This window comes from Talpa occidentalis, unplaced genomic scaffold (assembly GCF_014898055.3).
Source record: "Talpa occidentalis isolate TD23 unplaced genomic scaffold, MPIMG_talOcc4v2.1 talOcc4.17, whole genome shotgun sequence".
NCBI classification, from domain to species: Eukaryota; Metazoa; Chordata; class Mammalia; order Eulipotyphla; family Talpidae; genus Talpa; species Talpa occidentalis.
Window position 1 is genome coordinate 16963294 of NW_023601754.1, and position 19597 is coordinate 16982890.

General features: G+C 40.1%; 1 long non-coding RNA gene across 1 annotated transcript in view; it reads right to left on the reverse strand.

The window, feature by feature from the left end:
* Window positions 1-1234: 1234 nt before the first annotated feature.
* Window positions 1235-19597, reverse strand: part of LOC119250377 (uncharacterized) — a 216895-nt gene continuing 198532 nt past the window's right edge. The window contains exon 4 of the long non-coding RNA XR_008552430.1: window positions 1235-1323. This is a non-coding gene — a long non-coding RNA (uncharacterized LOC119250377). The remainder of the gene's footprint in view (window positions 1324-19597) is intronic.

Here is a 19597-nt window from a genome sequence, read left to right on the forward strand (position 1 = left end):
ATGTTGCAGGAAACCAAAACAAAGGAAAAAGAGTAACATGCAAAGCTACAATGAAGCTGAGTTAAACTTGTTCTGTAATTGAAAAGGCAGGCTATACCAGCATAAAGGAACCAACAGCTAGACAACAGCGGGTTTTATTGTTTTGGTTGGTTGGCAGGTTTTTGTCATTTTAATTCAAGGAGAGGACTGTTGAGATTAGGGCAGAAAACTCTGGTTACCCATAAAAGAGGAAAAACCTTGCTACCTTCCAACAGAACATGCCAGCAGAAAACTGAGTAATGTCCATGGTAATGGTTTTTTGAAAGGGGGAAAATGGTTAATTTAGGAATCTAAGAATAATTAGCCTAGTCAAATAGGCAGTGGCATCTGAAGATGATTAAAAGACATTCTTAGTAAGTAGTGACCCAAATTTAAAATTCATTTGTGATTTTAGGGGAGAAAGCTACTAAAATGTTAGAGAAATGTAAAATTATGAACCCCACATTTTTAAGTCCACCTTGATTAAAGTGTAATATAAAAGGGAAGTCACAGATAACCTTGAGAGATTAAGAAATTTTCATTATTGATACAAAGCTGTGAGAATAGGATGCACTGCCTAAGCTATTACATCCTATATTTACATAATGATGAAAGCTGAAATAATCAGATGCCTTAAAAATACCTTTCAAATGAACAAAAACTGAGAAAATTCAACAACAGATTTATACCATATATATCAGTAATTATACAAAGTATGCATGAAATAAACATTCAAATTAAAAAACTAAGACCAGATTCAAAACTCTACATTATGTTACAAAAATACAGCTTAAAAATAAGGATACAGAAACACTGAAAGCAAAGGTATGAATAAAGTTAGCACATAAGAAAAAATACCAATAGTATAAATATTAACCAGTCTGGAGTAAAAGTCCTTTCTTGTCAGAGTTATGCCTTTATTAAAAATATTGAATTCTAGCTAATTTGTTAAAGTTATGATGTAAGATTCTAGTTTAACCTTAATTGTTAGTTGTTAAATAATACTAAACTTGAGACAATGATTCTTTTATAATGGAATTTTTACTTACTCGTATTTTTGTCTTAGGGAACTGGATTTCAGCTGACTCCTCAAACATAACAGCCATCAATGTACTGATGTTATAATTATCTCAATCAACATAAAAAGTCCATATTCTCTTGGAGTTACAAAATAAATGAAATGAAGCAACATAAAATCCTTCTGTTTTACCTTGTATAACTTATGGTACAGGTGAAAATAAATGGTGACTATGACAAACTTTAAAACAGCACGGCATCTTGGCTTTATCCTCATCTGTGGGCAGGCTAACAGAACAAAAGATAAAATATAATAAAGGACTCAAATATTAATACTCAAAACTTCCATATCATTAGGAAAAATAAAACTAATACAAGGACTATAAGGTAGAATACAAATAAAATCACAATCATCCACAGAGTAGAAAATATTCCAAAATCTGCACCACCTCACTTTCTTAAGAAGGAAGGTTTCTATAGCTACGTAACAAGCAACCCAAACACTTCATGGTTTGAAACAACCACCACTGAGTATTATTACTAACAACTCTCAGGGCAGTTTTGCATGGGCCTGCTGATCTGAGCAGTGTGAGCTGATCTTGGCTTGACTTGCGGGCAGGTCATGCAGGTTGGGTAGGCGAGGACAACCTCGTTCACCTCTGGCAGCAGCTTATTGTCTGTTAGGGCAATAGGGGGACAGTGCTACATGTCTCTCATTATCCAGCAGGTTAGCTTGTTCCATTTCCAGTAGAAGGATTACAAGAGAGAACAAATAGAACCATGCAAAACCACACAGGGCACAATGTCACCTCTGCCCCCTCCTGCTGGCCAAAGCCAGTCCCAGAGGCAGCATAGATTCTAAACTCATCTCTGAATGCGAGGAGCCACAAACTCATGTTGCAAAGGGACAGAGACAAGAGAGTGGGCAGAACTGGGAAATTCTAATAGATTGTTGTAATCAACCTACAGAGTTGGGCCAAGAAAAAACAGGAGAGTGTAGAAGGGTGCCATCTTCTTGATATTACTACAAAAATTATACTATTGATAGGGAATTACATTAACTACATAATCTAAACTAAGAAATACTATAGTCTCATATTTGTAAAACGAAATACATAAAAAAGAACACATAAGGAGATAAGAAAAAAAATCAATGCTTATTTTTAAAAATGGGCAAGTCACATGCTGAGGTCATTCACAAAAGAAATATATTTGTTTAACCTAAAAAATGTCTAATCTTATCAGTGTAATTTATCTCTTGTTCTATTAGCCTGTGATAATTAAAAAGTACACATACATGTGTATACATACATAGGTATTCATACATACACATGTATGCACATATACATTTACAATTTACTTTTTATCAAAATAAACAAAATTATTAATATACTGTAAATACATTGAAAGGATATAATTTTGCCTCCCAAATTTGCAGATACTTTCTTAAAATGGTAATACCCACTGTTCTAGAAGTAAAGTTGCCCTTAAGTACAACCAGTGGGAATAATGTTATTTACACCAAATATATCAGTAATTACACAAAGTATGAATGAATATTTAAATTAAAAAACTAAGACCAGATTTAAAACACTACATTATGTTACAAATGATCCAGCTTAAAAATAAGGATACAGAAACACTGAAAGCAAAGGTATGAATAAAGTTAGCACTTGGAATGTTTCTGGAGGCCAGTTTGTCAAAAGGTGTCAGAAGTTTCAGCAATCAGCATGCTCTTTTTGATAAGACACACAAGGAAATAAGACATCGATAACAATTTAGCTACAGGTTTATTCTTCAGAGTATTATAAATCAGAATAAAACATTTCCCCCCACCCCCAAAAAAAAAAAAACCTGAATGACCAAAGAAAGTGAATTAAATAAACTATGGTACATATTCTACAGACTACTGACAATTCCACAGAATACTGTCAATCATAAAACAACACAGAGGATGAAGTGACTGTGAGGGACTCATGATATATTAATTGAAAAACATTATATGGCAGGTAATCTTTTTGGATTAATATGTGTATACATTCACCAACTAGGAAAAAACATAAATATCAAGGCATGAATGAAATTGTATATAAATTTTTTTCTTTTGTGTTTGTTGTGCAAGCATGCACAGGGCTGGTTCACTATCGATTCAGGCAGATGAATAAAGAGAGTCCTGGAGCCCTTAGTGGATCTTATCAGTCTTTAATGCTCTCTCTGGGAACCAGGTACACAGGCACACTGTGCAGGGAAGCTGGCATGCAAGGAAGCAGGCAAGGATCAGGCAGGGAGGCTTGGAGGCAGGCAGGCACATATACATATACATGGGAGGCATCCCAGCCTCCCATGAATCTTCATGCTTTGTTTTCTCTTGTTGCTCTTTAGCGTTCTCACTCACATCTTCTTGTGGTCTCCCCTCTTCTGTAATCACACTCATCCTCTCATAGCCATCTTCTGTCTCTGCTTTTATCTCTGCCTCCAGGTCCATGTGTGCACACTTACACATGTGTGCACACCCATACCCCAGGTGTCTATAATCAGATACACATGCCCCATGCCCATGCTCCCAAGTGCCTTCTTCATTAACACAATCAAGGCCACAGGTGATAGCCACAGAGGTTAGTGGCGTAAAAAGCCTGATTAATTCTATTTACCCTACAGTGCTTTATTTCCATTTTTAAAAAATGACTGGTAGTATAAGAAAATAAAGTTATTTAGTTAATAGTAAAACAGCATAGCATGTTGATGAAATACTTGCAGCAAATATGATAAATGAGGGTTCAAGATGGTTAAGAAACAATCAAACTTAACTGTGAAGATGTATGTGTAAATTTTAACACTAGCTAAGATGTGGTTTTTAAAACTGTTACTTTTCGGGTAGAATTATAAATGTGTACAACCCCTCCAAGATAGCAATTTCACATGAGTCACATGTGACTTTAAATGTAAGTCACAGAGCTGTAAAACCATTAGAGAAAAGTATAAAGGTTTTGTTAATGATCTCAGGATGGATAATGTCTCTCTATACAAGGCAAAAAACCCAGAAGCCAAAATAGAATATTGACATGCAAGTCATCATGAAAATTAAATCATTATATGACAATAGACTCCAGAGCTAAGTTAAAAGACATCAAGAGATTGCAAGGGAAGCAAGGTGAGTCTTCCAACTAAGGCTAAAGACAAGATCAATCATTCACCCAAAAGCAACTCTAAAACCAGAAAAAATTGGCAAAACAAGTATAATATTTTAGCTCCCTGGAAATCAACAAAGGCATACAACAATCTGAAAAGTGTTTACACTTGTACAATTGTTGTACATTAGATAAGAACAGACTGCGGCATTCTGGACTGGGATTATAATTACCACCACCACCATCATCATCATCACCATCGTCACCACCACTACAACCTTCACCACCACAACCATCACCCTCATCATCAACAGCACCATCATTATCACCATCACTACCACCACCATCACCCTTATCATAACTTTACCACCACCACCATCATTATCGACATCATCACCACCACTACCACCACCATCTACACTAACACCAACATCACCATCATCTCCACCATCACTGCCATCATCATCATCTCTACCACTATCATGATCATGGGTTATCGCCCCTCTGCTAGCTAGGTTGGCAGAGATCCTGCCAGTATGGATAACTGTGAGGAGTGCTGGCTTCATATACTCACTAAGTTACCCCAAATCCAGTGGTATTGTAAGTGGAGGGGACAATCTTGGACTTGGAGAAGATGAATGCCTCTACTTGTCTGAGGTGGTGATCTTAGTTGAGGGAAGAATATTTCTGGTGGAGACTTCCCATGTGCACACAGGTACAGAGAAAGAGGGAGAGCAGGGGGGAGAGAGAGAGAGAAGTGGAAAAAACAGAAACATGATACTCCTCCAATATGTTACTACTCAACAGTCAAAATAATGAAGTCCTGAGCATGCTACCACATGGATGAACCTGAAAACCATTACGCCAAGTAATAAAACCAGATGGAGAAGACTGCAGGTAGTATGACTCAATTGACTATGAAACGACTAGAGAAGGCACGTTTTTTGAGACAGGAAGCAAATCAGTAGTTGTCTAGGGCTGGGAGTGGGAGCAAATGGTCACAGGGAAATTTCTGGGTTGGTGGAAAGTTCTAAAATGGGTTTGTAGTAACAGTTACACAACTCTAAATTTTAAAAAATGCTTCAGTTCTACACTTAAATGGTCATATTTTAAGGTACATTAATTATAACTCAATACCACTGTTTTAAAAAAGAGATAGGGAATAATCTATGCACCATATCTGACACAAAATTAATATCCATATATCTATACCATATAAACAACAACTCAAAAAAAAAAAAAAAAAACAGAAGAAAGTAGACACATAGGCAATTCACAAAAGACCTATCCATAGCCAGATAGAAAAAGGTGTCCAATTTCCCCCTGAAATCAGGGAAATATAAGTTAAAGCAATGTCCTCATGACCTCTTTCTGTCTTTTCAACAATCCTAAAGAGAGCATGGTTGTCCCCATTCTACAGATAAGGAACAGAGGCTCAGAGAGTTTCAATGACATGTCCAAATTCATCCCTTCAGCTAGTGAGGGTGCTCTGTTACTACCATTTATACTGCCTCCCTGATCTTGCTCCTTGTTATCCTCACCCCAACATACATGTGTACAGCTAACATACTGCGATTTCATCCAATGCAACAGGTTGGGAGAGGCCTCTTAGATTAGTAAAGCACTCTAGTGGGTATTTGCATTATTCCTATTAACACCAGATGGTCCATCAGGGTCCATTATGGATTTTTGGTTTTCTCTTCCTGGGTAGATACTGAGATTTCATTAAAGTCAATTGACCACCAGAGCCCTGAGTCTAGGTAGTATGGCCATGGTATGTGGCAGAAGCTGCAGTTTGTGAGTGCCTTGTTGAGAGTCATTTGGGGACACTCCTCCCAACCCACACCTTCAGCTCCTAGAGATCAAGGACACTGGCTGTCATGGGAGTCATGGACAGGGACCAGCACAACCTATTCAAATACCACTTGGGATTCAGCATCCCTGGGTTACTGAGCCAGCCACACTGATCATCACCTTGAACACCGGAGTAGGTCACTTCACCTCTTTTTGTGTGTCAGTCTTGCCTTCTTTCTATTGTTATCTCACCCCCTCCACCCCACCTGAATCTTATGAATTTGGTAAGAACTGGAAGAGAGGCTGGTAGGAATAGGCTTTCGAAAATGTAAGATGAAAACAGGCATCACTAGAGATAGGACTCCATCAATCCATGGGGAACAGAAATCTAGCCTTAGGCATTAAAGGTTTTAATAAGTCATATTAAACTGCACTACAAAACAGACCCAACTCAAAAGCCATCTAGAGCAAGAACAATGAATTCAAAAACAAAAGGCAAAAGCTTCCTCATCTTAACCAAAACCTCTATTCCAGGGCTTTGCACCCAGGATGTGGGGTACCTCCAGATGTCCCCACAGAAAACTGAGAAGCACTAGAAGGAAGGAAGAGCCAGACTCAGCAGGAGCAGGCATGGATGGAGGAGCAGGCAGCTGGTCTTTAAATGGCCACCGGCACACAGCAGGCAGGGATGAAGACCAAGGTAGGATCCCAGACCAGAATTTTCTGGAAAGCTCGTAATGCAGAGGCTGGAGCCCCTGAAATGTGACAGCGCATGGGTATTAGTACATTTGCCAGGCTCTCCAGTGATCTCAAAATCACCATAGTCTGAAAATCAGTGAATAGACTGGCAATATCTGGTGGGTAAAGCAATCCAACCTTCTAGGTCCAACCCCTGTGAGCAAAGTGATGGTAGGTATGTTACTATTCAGTACCTGGTAAGTCGTAAATGTTGAGTAAATATAGCTGCACCTTATTATCTGGTACATGAGGTACATGAGAAGAGGGTCTGAGTATTTAGGGCTTCAGGAAACTCCCTTAGTGTACCAGCATTGGTAAACTATGACTTAATTCCCTTTATCATGTCCCTTACCCATGTAAGAAACAAATATAGTGATCAGTCATGTAACACTGTGCTTTATGAGAACAGTTATATTGGGGAAGGGGTGCATGGAAAAAGAGGGGCTATTTACTAGAAAAATACCAAGGAAGTTGTGATAAATCTTCAAAAGCACAGAATAAGCCAAACAGGATTTGGATTATCAGAGACTAAATAGTTTTTATCCCCGAGGGTTTCCTTTGTACAGTATGCACTGATTATTCAAGGATAAAGGGGAACTTGGTGACACAAAAAATCATCCACTCATCCATTCATTCATTTATTCACTGAGGGCATGATGATGAAGAGTCTGGATTCCAGGACCAGCTGTCTGGTTCTGGGACTTGTCGCTGTGCTAGAAACGCTTAATAGCTCTGTGTCTTAGTTTTCTCTTCTGTAAAATAGAGATGATGATAATAGTATCTACCTCCTGGGGGAACTGGGAGGCTTTAACAAGTATGTAAGTTACTGTCTTTCAAGAACATAGGTAGCACCATATAAATGCTGGCTATGGTTATAGTTTGTTTAGTTTCTCATGAGGAATGACCCTGTGCTGCATGCTGGGCATACAGATACAGACATCCTAGTCCTGCCCCCTGGGGGTTTCCCTGCAGGGGAAGGAGATGGACAGGGGATTCAATTACTGTGGTCCAGTGCAATTGGACTCCAGAACAACAATGGAGGGAATATAGAGGCTGGCATTTAAGAGGGCTATTTAGTGGGAGAAGCAGGAGAATTTCAGAAGCTTCCTGGATGTTTAAACAGAGTTCCCAAACCTGAACTTACTCAAAGAATTTGTGGGTAATTTTTCAAAATGCAGATTTCTTGGACCCATCCGTGGAGATTCATTTGTGAATCTACATTTGTGAATGGATTCAGGGTTCTACATATGTAATCTTCCTAGAAGATCCTAATCTTCAGCTAGGCTTGGTAATCACTGGTGTAGGCGCACAACATGGTTTGTGCAGACCTTCAACTTGCATCCTACATGCCCTCAACATTGATCCAAGCTAGAGCCCTCCAACCCTATTCTCAGTCTCTGCCTCTTCTCTCTGCACTTTTTCTCCAAATATTTTCCCCCATTTCAGAGTTGGATTACTGAGTATACTGGCTTATTTATCATCTCACCAGAGATATTAAGCTCTGTGAACTTAGAGATCTTCTCTGATTTTTCATTAGTGGGTGGCTAGTACTGACACAGTACTTGGCACACAGTAGGAGCTCAGTTAGTTTGTTGTATAATGAATCACTGCTGTATGATGAATATTGATAGTGGGGCATAGTCAGTTCAAATACATTTCTATTTGTTTAGTCAGAGTCATAGACTTCTGTCTCCAAATCATTGTCCAGGTCAGGACTTGTTTTTTTTTTTTTTTTTTTTTACCTCCTTAGAGATGTTTCCACTATTTTTCATTTCTTTGATTCTCATGTTACTTCAAAATAAAACATCTATGGTGTCTGAACATGCCTGACACCATTTTAGGGAAGCCCACTGCTGAAGTCCCCCTTCCAAGATGGCACCTGGGGTATGGTTCAAATCTAAATGGGATTAGTGAATTCTTCACTTATATGGGAGGCAATCCCCCCAAAAAAGAGAACATAGTCCTCTTGTCAATGAATTTCATTCCCCAGATCATGAAAAATGTGGACTGTATATGGTCAACTCACAAAACATGAAAATATAAATTAGAGCATCAAAATATGCATTTCAAAACACAATGAGATCCATATTTCATCTGGTCTGTGAATGATCCCAAAAGTGTGTTAAATATTGCCATAAACTCAGAGCCTTGACAGATATTGGAGAATCAGAATGTGGAATTTTAAAGGAATTCTGGACCAGGAACCAAGGATCCAGTTGTTAGTGCTGTTAGCATGAAGTAGAAATTGCAGGTAAAAATAACTGCCGTGGACAAAGAACACTGCTAATAAACACTAAATATCACCTCATTCTCTCATTCATTCATTCATTCATTCATTCAACAAAAATTTTAATGAACACTTTCTATTTCCCAGGCCCTGTTCTATTCCCCTGCCCTGGGAATATGGCAGTGAACCAAACTGACAAAAATTCCTACAGTTAAAAAACTCATCTTCTCATGGGGGAAGCATACAATAAACAAACAAGTAATTATATAATGCAACAATAAATATCTAATATGATGGGTGATGAAAAGAGGTATAAGAATAAAATAAAACAAAGATGGGAGGCATAGAACGCCAAGAGGTTGGGTGGAAGTGCCATTTGGAGTAGGGTAGACAGAACTAGCCTCATGGAAAAGAAGGTGAGGTTCTGAATCACATGGATTTCTGGAGGGAGAACAAAGTGTGCTAAGTTTCTGAGGTAGGACTATGCCTGGTGTGTTAACACACAGTCAGGAGGTTGACCAGATGGCTAGAGCAGAGAGCACATGAAACAAAGTAGCAGTGAACAGTGAATGATGGGGAGCAGGGAGGCAGATGCAGGGAGTACATAGAGTCTTTCAGTCTTAGGTAAAGACTGGCTAAAGTTCTTTATAAAATAGAAAAATTAACACAAGTTTGGGTAATTAAGGAGAAAGACTGAACTAAAACTTGAATCAGAGAGATTCTTCAAAGCTGGTTCATGAATGAGCGGGATACCAAACACCCTTAGCTATAATTCAGTGTCACTCAGTATTATTTAGGATACCACTGGAAATACAGCATTACACTATCCCACTTTCCCCCCTAAATTCAAATTCTAAAATTGGGCACAGGTCCACTTGAGAATATGCTTCTTTCACCAGAAATGAGAGAAATTGACATTTCCACATATTAAATGGGTTCCCTGTTATTTTTAGGGCTTGGACAGCTGAAGTCACTGAACTCAAAAGTGCTCCCTTGATCAAAGAGTCCTAAAAGGATTCCCCAGCCCTGAGAGCTGTGTCTCTAATAGGATTATGCCTAAATTAAAAGACAGAACCATTTATAACTTAGGGCACTCTCTGGCTTTGAAGTTTGCCTCAACAAATGATCCATTTTTATATAAACCAGAGCTGGAGAATGACAAGGAAACCTGCAACTATTCCCAAATGGAAAGCTTTGTACAAGATAATCAAGGGAGAAGAAACATTTGAACGAAGACTCTGGATCTGCCTTTGAGCAAATGAAGGCATAAAAGAGAAAATGTTTCTTCTCTCCTGAAGCATTTGACAAGATTGAGGTCTTTTTTTTTTTTTTCTTTCACTCCTAAGCAAAGGGTATCCAACATCTTCAATTCAGGTGCATGTGTGTGTGCTTCCATGAACAGGCACACAGGCTTACCTGGGCTCCATGCAAACTCCCTTGTGGTGTTGTTAATGCAACATGTACCTACAGAAACAAAACCTTGTATCCCCCTCAAATTGCTCCCTGAATAAAGAGGGGAAAGAAGAAGAAGGGGAGAAGATGAAGAGGGAAAGAGTATGATTCCCTACCCCTGGACTTTTCACATGGCCATGTAACTCACTCGGGCCAATGAACTGTTAGCAAGAGTGATGACAGGCTTGCAACAGGCAGGAATGCTTTGGCTCATGCTCTTGCTCCACTGCTAATGCCATGGGAAGCATGTGAAGTTCCCCCTAGCCTGCAGCTTCAAGGAGAATGACGGACACATAGGTCAGAGCCTCCGCAGACAGCCCACAGACACATGAGTGAGTCCAGCCAAGATCAGCATAGCCAGGAAGCTAAGTGCAGACCAGTGATCTCACACAAAGATGTTTGAAATATTAAGAAAAAAAAAAAAAAAAACCAAAAAGATTGTTGTTTTAAGACAGTGAATTTTGGGAGTTTTTTCCTTATTTAATCAATTTTGGGATTTTTTAAATTATTAATCAATGGTTATTAATAAATTATTATTAATCAATGATTAAATACAAGTGTTATTTCCCTTTTACAGATGTGGAATTGAGGCTTGAAGAGGTTAATTTATTCAAGACCATGCAGTTGTTAAATGGTAGGATTATGAACTAAATCTGTCTGGACTTTACACTCATTCTCTTCACTATTCTATTAATTACAGCAACAATTGTTAAATGTTAGGTCATTCTCCCTACAACTTCAGTGATTTCCTTAATATTTAGAGAACAATATCCTACTGACAAGCTGACAAATGCACAGAAAAAGTGAACAAGGACCTTTATGACCAAGAATGACCAAGAAAAAAATAAAAATATAAAACAGTGTCACATAACTCAAATCCCATCTGACAAAGCCCTATGGGTCTGACTGGCAAACGCAAGACTTAAATTTTAATTTAAATGTGAGGGCTTTTTTGGACCAAGAACAGCGCATCTCTCCTTAATTTATCAGGAGCCCAAATAATAAAATAAGACAAAAATCTTCCAAAGTGTAAAATGCATCTACTCTCTGAAGGTTTCCAAATTGTGTATTAGTTTGCAGTGAATTTATTTTCTTGATTAGATTGCTTTTTAGCTGCACCAGAGCTAGAGGGATGGGATGCCAGAAGCAGCAGACAGCGTTGTGAAGAAATCCATCAGGGAATCCGAAAGGAAAGGCTGTCTACCCCCTCACTCCAGAGCTTATAGAGCTCACTGTACAGAGTACCCAGCAAAGGGGTGTTTTTAGGAAGTGAGTAAGGCTCTATTTCTTGGGGAAGGTACCAGAAGGAAGGAGGTGTCTTAGGGGTGGACGTGCTGTCTGGTACCTGTGTGCTAACCTTGTGCGAGTGCTGGAGTTACCTTATTTTTTTTCCACAGTACAGTAAAAGCGTCTTTCTTTCATTAAAAAAAAGCATTCATTTATTTATTTACAATGTTGTTCATTTTCTTTATAATGTTTGATTTCTCCCCTCAGGTGTAATCCCCATAAAATTCCCACCACCATATCCCCGGTTAACCATCACTATGGTCTCTTGTGCTCTTCCCTCCCCGTTACTTTATTTAATCCTCAAAATAATTCTGTGAGATATATGATGTCCCATTTTTACAAATTAGAAAAGCAGCTTGAAGAGTTTTAAGGAAACAGGCAGAAGTAAGTAGGCGTATCAATATTTGAGAATTTTTCCAACATTGTATCTAATGTGGATTTTTATTTAAATATATACGAATTCCTTGGTGCTGAAAAAATTATAATTTATGATTCAAAAAGAAGATTCTGTTGAAATTTGGGGGTTGTTAAATAGGAGATTGCATAATGGTAGATACTTTCAGCTGCATATAAGAATAATCAATAAAAGAACAGCTTAAATAATGAGATGTGTTGCTCTCACGTCAGAGTCCAGGGGTGTGGTAGCTCTGGGGTCAGGAACAGGACTAAGCATAGCCTGTGTCCCACTCCTCAGTGACTTTGGCTGACATTACCCTCAACCACAATATTCTTTCTGTGGAGCCCAGACCCATCCTCAGCCTCCTTCTTCACTTCGGATTCCAAGAAGCGATTATCAATCAACTCCAAATGGCAAGTTGTACAAAACTTAATCTTTTCCGATTCTGATTTATTTCACCCAGTGAATAAACAAAAGTGAAACATCTGCCACATCGCCAGCAATCCTCACAAGCAAAGTAATGAAGATCTAAGAGAAACAGCCTTTTCTCTTGAGAACAGTGGTTCTTGCCCTCAGTTGCCTGAAATCTCGCATGAGAGACAAGACATAGAGGTAAGAAACAATGAAGGAAGTATTTTCAAGTTGCATTAATGCAGAGAACAAAGAACAGACTGTCTTCCTCACTGGCAGAGTAGATACCCTGGAAAGGGGTAATTTGGAGGTTTCCCTGATTTTTTTTTTTTTCATTTTTGTCCCGGGCCCTGAAAAATTTTTATGAGCAGTGACTCCACTTCCAATCATATGTCTAGCATTGATTTCAGTTTCTTGCCCTGTTTATAAAGTATCTTCCCCAAACTGGGGAACTCATGACAAAATGCAGAATTTTTTAGTGGAGGAAAATAGGATTCGTGGAATACCAGTTTTTCTCAACCATTAATATAACTACATGTTTTTTTTATGCTAAACAATTATTTTTCAGAATTCTTCTCTTAGCATGATTACAAAGAAATTTTTAAATGTGTAGTTGTTGCTTGTTGTTAAAATACAGCCCCAAAGACAACTGTTTTAAAATACTTAAATTTTGTTCACTTTGTTTAAAAGCATTTCTGCTCCCTCCTGGAGGTATTCTGTAACCTAGATCAAACCTAAATTCACAATATTGATTTCAGATCTCAGTCTTTACCGTCTGCAAAATTTCATTAAAGAAGTAACTTGGCACTGGTGTTTGAAAACTCCACTGTCCGAAATTGCAGCAGTTGCAGCACTTTTAAATGAGGATTGCACACAATGATGTTTAACAAGAAAAGGGCCTCATTTAAGGAGACGTGGGAATGATAATCATTTCCCTGGGCGTCTGTGACGGCCAGTTTTGAACAAGGGGAAGTCCATGAACATTTAGGGACAGGACAGGAGATTACCAGGAAAAGGCATGGCTGAACCTGGAATTAGGCACACACATACACGTACACAGAGAGAAATCTAAATTAAAAGAGTAGCAAAAATTTCAGTCCTGTTACAAATTCTCAGACTTGTTTGACCAGGAGTAGAGTCATTACTACACTACCACAGACCTTTATGTATCTTCTGTACCTGTTGTAACTGCAAAAAATTGATTTTTGTTTGCCTTCTGCTACCCAGCTCTCCACCTGTATCTGTCTCACATCAGCATGGCCCAGCTCATTCCCAGGGTTAAAAAAAATCAAAATCAGAGCAGATTTTGATGCTGCCCAGTTGGACTTTGGTTTTGATTTCTAATATAATTCATAAAATAGGCAAGTCATTTATTTTTCAACTTTTACAACATAATCCTTAAAATCCTTAGAAGATTAATTTTCTAAATTTATTTTTTTTTAATTTTTCTAATAGTATTCTGTCTTAATTTGACCAATAAGGGCAAGTAATGTTAAGAGCTTTAGGATATCCTGATAAGATAAAATTTTATTACAATAAATAAAATAGAGCAGGTTTCAATTAAATGTTAAGGAAAAAGGATTTTTTTTTTATTATAAAATCAAGACATGCTCATTACAATAAATTCAGACACTATCCAGAAGCATAAAGAGGAATTTAAAAGTCACCTTCAATCTCCCAGAATAACCACTGGTAACACGTCGGAATGTATCAGTAGAAACTTGTTCACTTTCACACACATGCACACAGACTGGCTCATTTTCTGTAAAATAAGACCCTGCATATTTGGCTGTTTGCTTTTCCCATTCAATGATATACTATGGGCATTTATTCCCATGTCAAAAGCATAAGATTTTAATAAGCATATCAAATGTTGCATAGGATTCCACCTATTGACATATCAAAATGTGTTTTGCTGAGCCTGTATTACTGATCACAGAGGAGAATTCCAGTATTTCAGTATTAGAAACCACCTTGCAATGAACACCACCAGCATCCTTACCCAATCGGGACCTAGCCCATCCTTGTAAGATACAATAATAGTCTTGCTACTCTGCCACTTCAGGAACCTTCAAGGGCATCATTCTCCTGGATATTATCAGGGACAGGATCTGAAGCAGACCCAGTGCCTGGAATGCAGGGCAAATAAGCAAGGGGAGACTCCTCCCCTCCCCGCCACCCCCACCAACAATGGACCATTAAACAAGGGAGAGGCAGAGGACTTTCAGAACTTCCTCCAGAACTGATCCAGATGTTCTCCAGGGCTCTAGAAATTGCTGCAAGAATTGAAGGCAGAAAGGTGAAGAATGTTGCTAGGGGCAGCTCAGAAAGAGGCTATGGATGTGACCATTAAATGTTCCTATTTTAACATGACCGGTTTCTGACAGCCAGAGGGAAACTCACATTATGAAAAGAATAAAAGAGAAATGTTTTGGATGCCGTCAAAACCAACCAAGGGGCCAGTTTGTCCTACAGTCTCCCCAGAAAGGAAACAGGTCTAGGAATCACCACTTGGCAGCAGTCAGCCCAGAGACCCACAGGGCAGCCTGCATGGCCCCTAGCAGGTCCAGCGCTGCAGTCCAGGAGCCTTCAGACCGGGAAGGCCACCGCAGCTTCATCCATTATCCGATGCTGCCTCCTTCAGCTGGCCTTTAGCAGGTGAACCTTTTCTTTTAGATTTTTTTTTTTTTTTTTTTTTTTGCCAAAGGAGCACAGTTGCTAACTTTCAGTTTTTGTAGCCAGGCCTTTAAAAGTGCGTTTGCAGGCTGCTCAGCAGCCCATGACCTCTCTGTTCAAAGAAAACTTCAAAGTCACGATGCAGGCTCTTTCCCTCGTGACGAATGGGCAAACATGGCAGTCTGCTTTGTTAGGCTTCCGCCATCATAAATGGCTCATTATTGCTGCGATCTCTCTGAAATCAGTTGTTTCTACAATTAATGACTGATTTCACAGAGCATTAACCATCCCCAGCAACAGCTCATTAACCGCGGCAAGTGGGAATATGCTGCTGTTGGAAGGAGCTGATGCTGCCTTCGGAAAACTTGTGCCCAGAGGAAAATAACAAGAAAGAAGGCATCTCTGGGCACCTGGAGCCACAGAGCAGGGTGGCGGACCTCTGCAAGTTGCTTTTGGTGTCTGAGCTTCCAGCGTGAAGCCAAGATGCAAGAAACGCGAGCTGGGACAGAGCTGGGGATTGGCCATAAAAGACTGCCCATCGTAAAGGGTCTAGTCTGCCTCTGTCCAAACTCCTGTTATAAGAGGCAGTGAAAGGTGGGCAATCCCTGGGGGATGGCAGCAGGAGAATGAACAACAGGCAAAAGGGAAAGAGATACTGGACTTTGGAGGGTCCCAGCTGCTGTCCTCCCCGTATTCAGGTCTGGAAGCTTCACCAGAGCAGCAACAGGCCTTCTTTCCCTCAGCACAACATCCCCAAGACCCAGCCCACTGCCTGATACATGACAAGTGCTCAATAAATATGTGTTGAGTGAAAGAAACTAAAGACAAAGAGGCATCTGAGGCCAGAGCAAGACTTGCTGAGTTCAGAATAGAGCCGAGACCTGCAGGGAAGTGGAGGCAAAACTCTCATGAATGAACTAAACCAAAAGGAGACTTAGAAAAGACTTGGCTAGTAGGCTTGTGGGGCCTGGAGTTCCAGGCTCAACTTGGGCTACAAAGTACCTGCATGTGTGCTTCAGCTTTCTGAAGGCTCTGTGGTCATCAGGATCCGTGTAGAAACTGCACAGGCCTGGGGAGCCAACAGATAAAGGCCCACACATGCCTCTTCAGAGAGTGGGGCTGGGGAGGCAGCCTTCTTCCCCAAGTAGAAAATACCCTAACCTAGCCAACAAGACCTCCAATTTGGCCCTATTTCCCCCTCAGGCTCCCCCAAACTCTTCTCTTTTCCCTGCTTTCCACCACACTAGCTTCTTGGCTCCTCCTATATGTCATTTTTTCCCTCACTTAGCATTTCTGCCTTCACTATTCTCTGCATCTAATGGGATCAATTATGGTTCCATTTATCTACACTGAGCCACTCCCCAGACCCAGCTCTAGTACGGCTCCATCAGGGAAATCATCTCGAGGTCTCTCCCCAGGAGGAAACTTCCTTGGCGACACCCAGTACTAGGTGTCCCTACATCACACAGTTGCAATTTGCCAATGTCATGTGACATTTGCTGAGCTATATACACCCTCCCCCTACCCTTGCACTGTGTTCCCTATGGTTTCCCAATGCCCAGCACTGTTTCTGGAATGTGCTAGGTTTTCAATACACATTTGTTAAATGACAATTCATTTGTAAGTGAGTCGACCAGAATAAATGAACTGGAGTTCATTTATTCCTTCATAACCGGTTGTCTTTAGAGCACATACCTTTGACCATCTCAGGGAATCATTTCACTGGAAATTACCAGTAAAAGACCAAGCAAATCATGGGAAGAAATTCTTTTATGCTGTGTGTTGTCCTTTGCCTATACAAGCTAAAACAGCACATTTCCTGGTGCTGGGCATCTTTACAGATGAACTCACCACATTCAAACATTTGACAAAAGTTGACTTATTCCCCGCTAAGTTGACACCCAATGTTGGGGCCTGTGGGCCCAAGGCCTGAACAATACACTGAAAACATCTTCAACCTTTATTAAAGTTAAACTGGAATCCACTGACCTAATCGCTACAATGGACCTTGCAAATCTTACTTAAACGTAATGAGTATAATTTGGCTCTCGTTTTCATTTGTGTTTGTGGCTCTTAAAAATGGAAACCAGAAGAAACATGCCCCAGGGGAAGCTGGTGGCCAGTGGGGATTGTTGGAGCTTTGCCATGGGAACTCCACTGGCGGCAGAGGGCCCAGGATTAGGGGGGAAAAGCAGATGAGCTTAGAGAGGCAGAAACAAAAGCTGAAAGAGATGATCTCACCTCATGGCCCCAAAGGTATAAAGTTCCCACCCACCCCTCTGTACTGCAGCTTCAGTCTGGTACCGGTTTTTGTAACCACAGCTTAACAATTTACAAGGTGACGGGCAAAATGCTTTCAAGTTCATTAACTCATTTGATCCCACAATTCCAGGAGAGGAGAGCAGGCAGGCAGGGCATCAATCCCCTTGCAAACTTTGCCAAAGGAGAAAAACAGGAGCTCATTTGCAAAGGCAGTGTCCCAGCCAGAGCCTGACTATCACCCTTTTGACCTCCTCTCTCTTCAATCAGTTTTAAGGATTATTTTACTTTGAAATCATGAGAAATATATGCATAAAATGATCATCAAAATTACTATTTCTTGACAGTTTACTATGTAACACCAGGACTATGCCAAATGCTTTAGATGTATTATTTACTTATTCTTATCAAGAACACCTTGAAGGTGTATTTATTAGTTTCATGTAGCCACTGTACCAAATTACCACAAGCTTCCTCAAACAACAGAAACTTATTCTCTGACAACTCTGGAAACCAGAAGTTCAAAATCTATCTCACAGGCTAAAATCAGTATGGATTCTTCCTGAGGCTTCCAGGGAACCTCCTTGATCTTTGAGCTTCTGGTAATTGCCGGCACTTTGAGCTTCTGGTGACTCCTTGGCTTGTGGCCATGTCTCCAACTGCCAAAGCCAGTATATTCAAACCTACCTTTATCCAGTCTCCATCTTCACCTTCCCTTCTCCTCTATGTGTCTGAGAAAACTCCCTCTGCCTCTCTCCTATAAGGGTTTTGTGATGGCATTAAAGACCCACTGGGATAATTCAGGATGATCTCAGCTCAAGATCCTTAAACCCATCTGTAAAGACTTTTCCCAAGTTGACTAATATTCACAGATTCTGGGATTAGGATATGGACATCTTGCAGGGTTCACTCTCTCAGCCTACCACACAGAAGGTAATGTGGTCACTCCACTCTGCAGAAAGAAGGAATGGGGCACAAGAGTTGAAATCACATGCTCAAGGTTGGATAACCGATGCAGCAAAAAGTAGGCTTTAAACCCAGTTGCTCTGATGCCAGAGCCCACTAAACTATCCCGTCGTCTTAACTTAGGCAATCCTTTTAAAGAACTAAATAAAAGACAACTCCAAAAAAGAGTCTGATGATTTGCCCCAGGCATTGAGCTTGTGGTTAGCAGCGGCTGCCACCCAGTGAAGCATAATGTGTAGTAAATGGGCGTCTGTCCCAGAATCTGATCTCCATCCACATGCATTTATGCAGAACCGCGCGTCGTGCTCCGTAAATAAAACAGTTGCTTCTGAGGGACCCTCAACAACAGCATCTTGTTTTCCACAAAATCATACTAAAGACTTAGACTTCTCACCACCCACCCCATTCTCCCATACCCAGGAGCCTTTATCCAGCAGAGATTCAGGGAGCAATTTCCATCCTGATGGAACAGGCTCAGTAGACACTGGGGATTTGAGATTCCTGGGTAAAGAGAAATGATGTTCTTTGGAACTACTTTCGACAGAAATGTATTATCAAGTGTATTAACGTCTCCTCACTTTTTTTTAAGTTTTTTTTTTTTTAAGATTTATTTTTTATTCATTCATACAAGAACCTGGGTACAGGTCAGAGGTGTGGGAAGGTGAGAGGATTCACCAGACAGAGCGGGAAAAAAAGGCAGACTGACTGAAATACACTGCTAAGAGGAGCAGTGGGCAAGACAGGAGAGGTCTGCTGTGCCATGTGGGTAGGTCCCTGGCTGGCCGGGATCAAACTCGTGCTGCAGAGGTGGCAGACAGCCTCACAGCACTGCACTCAACCGCCTGCACCACCCAGGGGAGGCCCCGTCTCTTCATTTTCTTTTTTTTTAAATTTGATTCATTTTATGTTATTTTTTATATTCTGTTTTTGATTTTATGTATTTTTACATCATTTTTCATTTTTGCACAATGTATGCATTTTCATCTTGGTTACAGTCCCCATACAATTCCCACCCCTCTTGTTTTGATCCTACTCCCTCCTCCCCCCACCCCCGTAATGTGTCTCTGGTTTACAGTTGCTTGTTGCTTGTTGATTTTGATTTTTACTTTATTATAATTAGTATTTTTCCTTGTCCCTATCTAGGTTTTCTAAATTCCTGCTATGAGTGAGGCCATCTGGTATTTTTCTTTTCTTTCTGGCTTATTTCACTGAGCATGATCCCTTCCA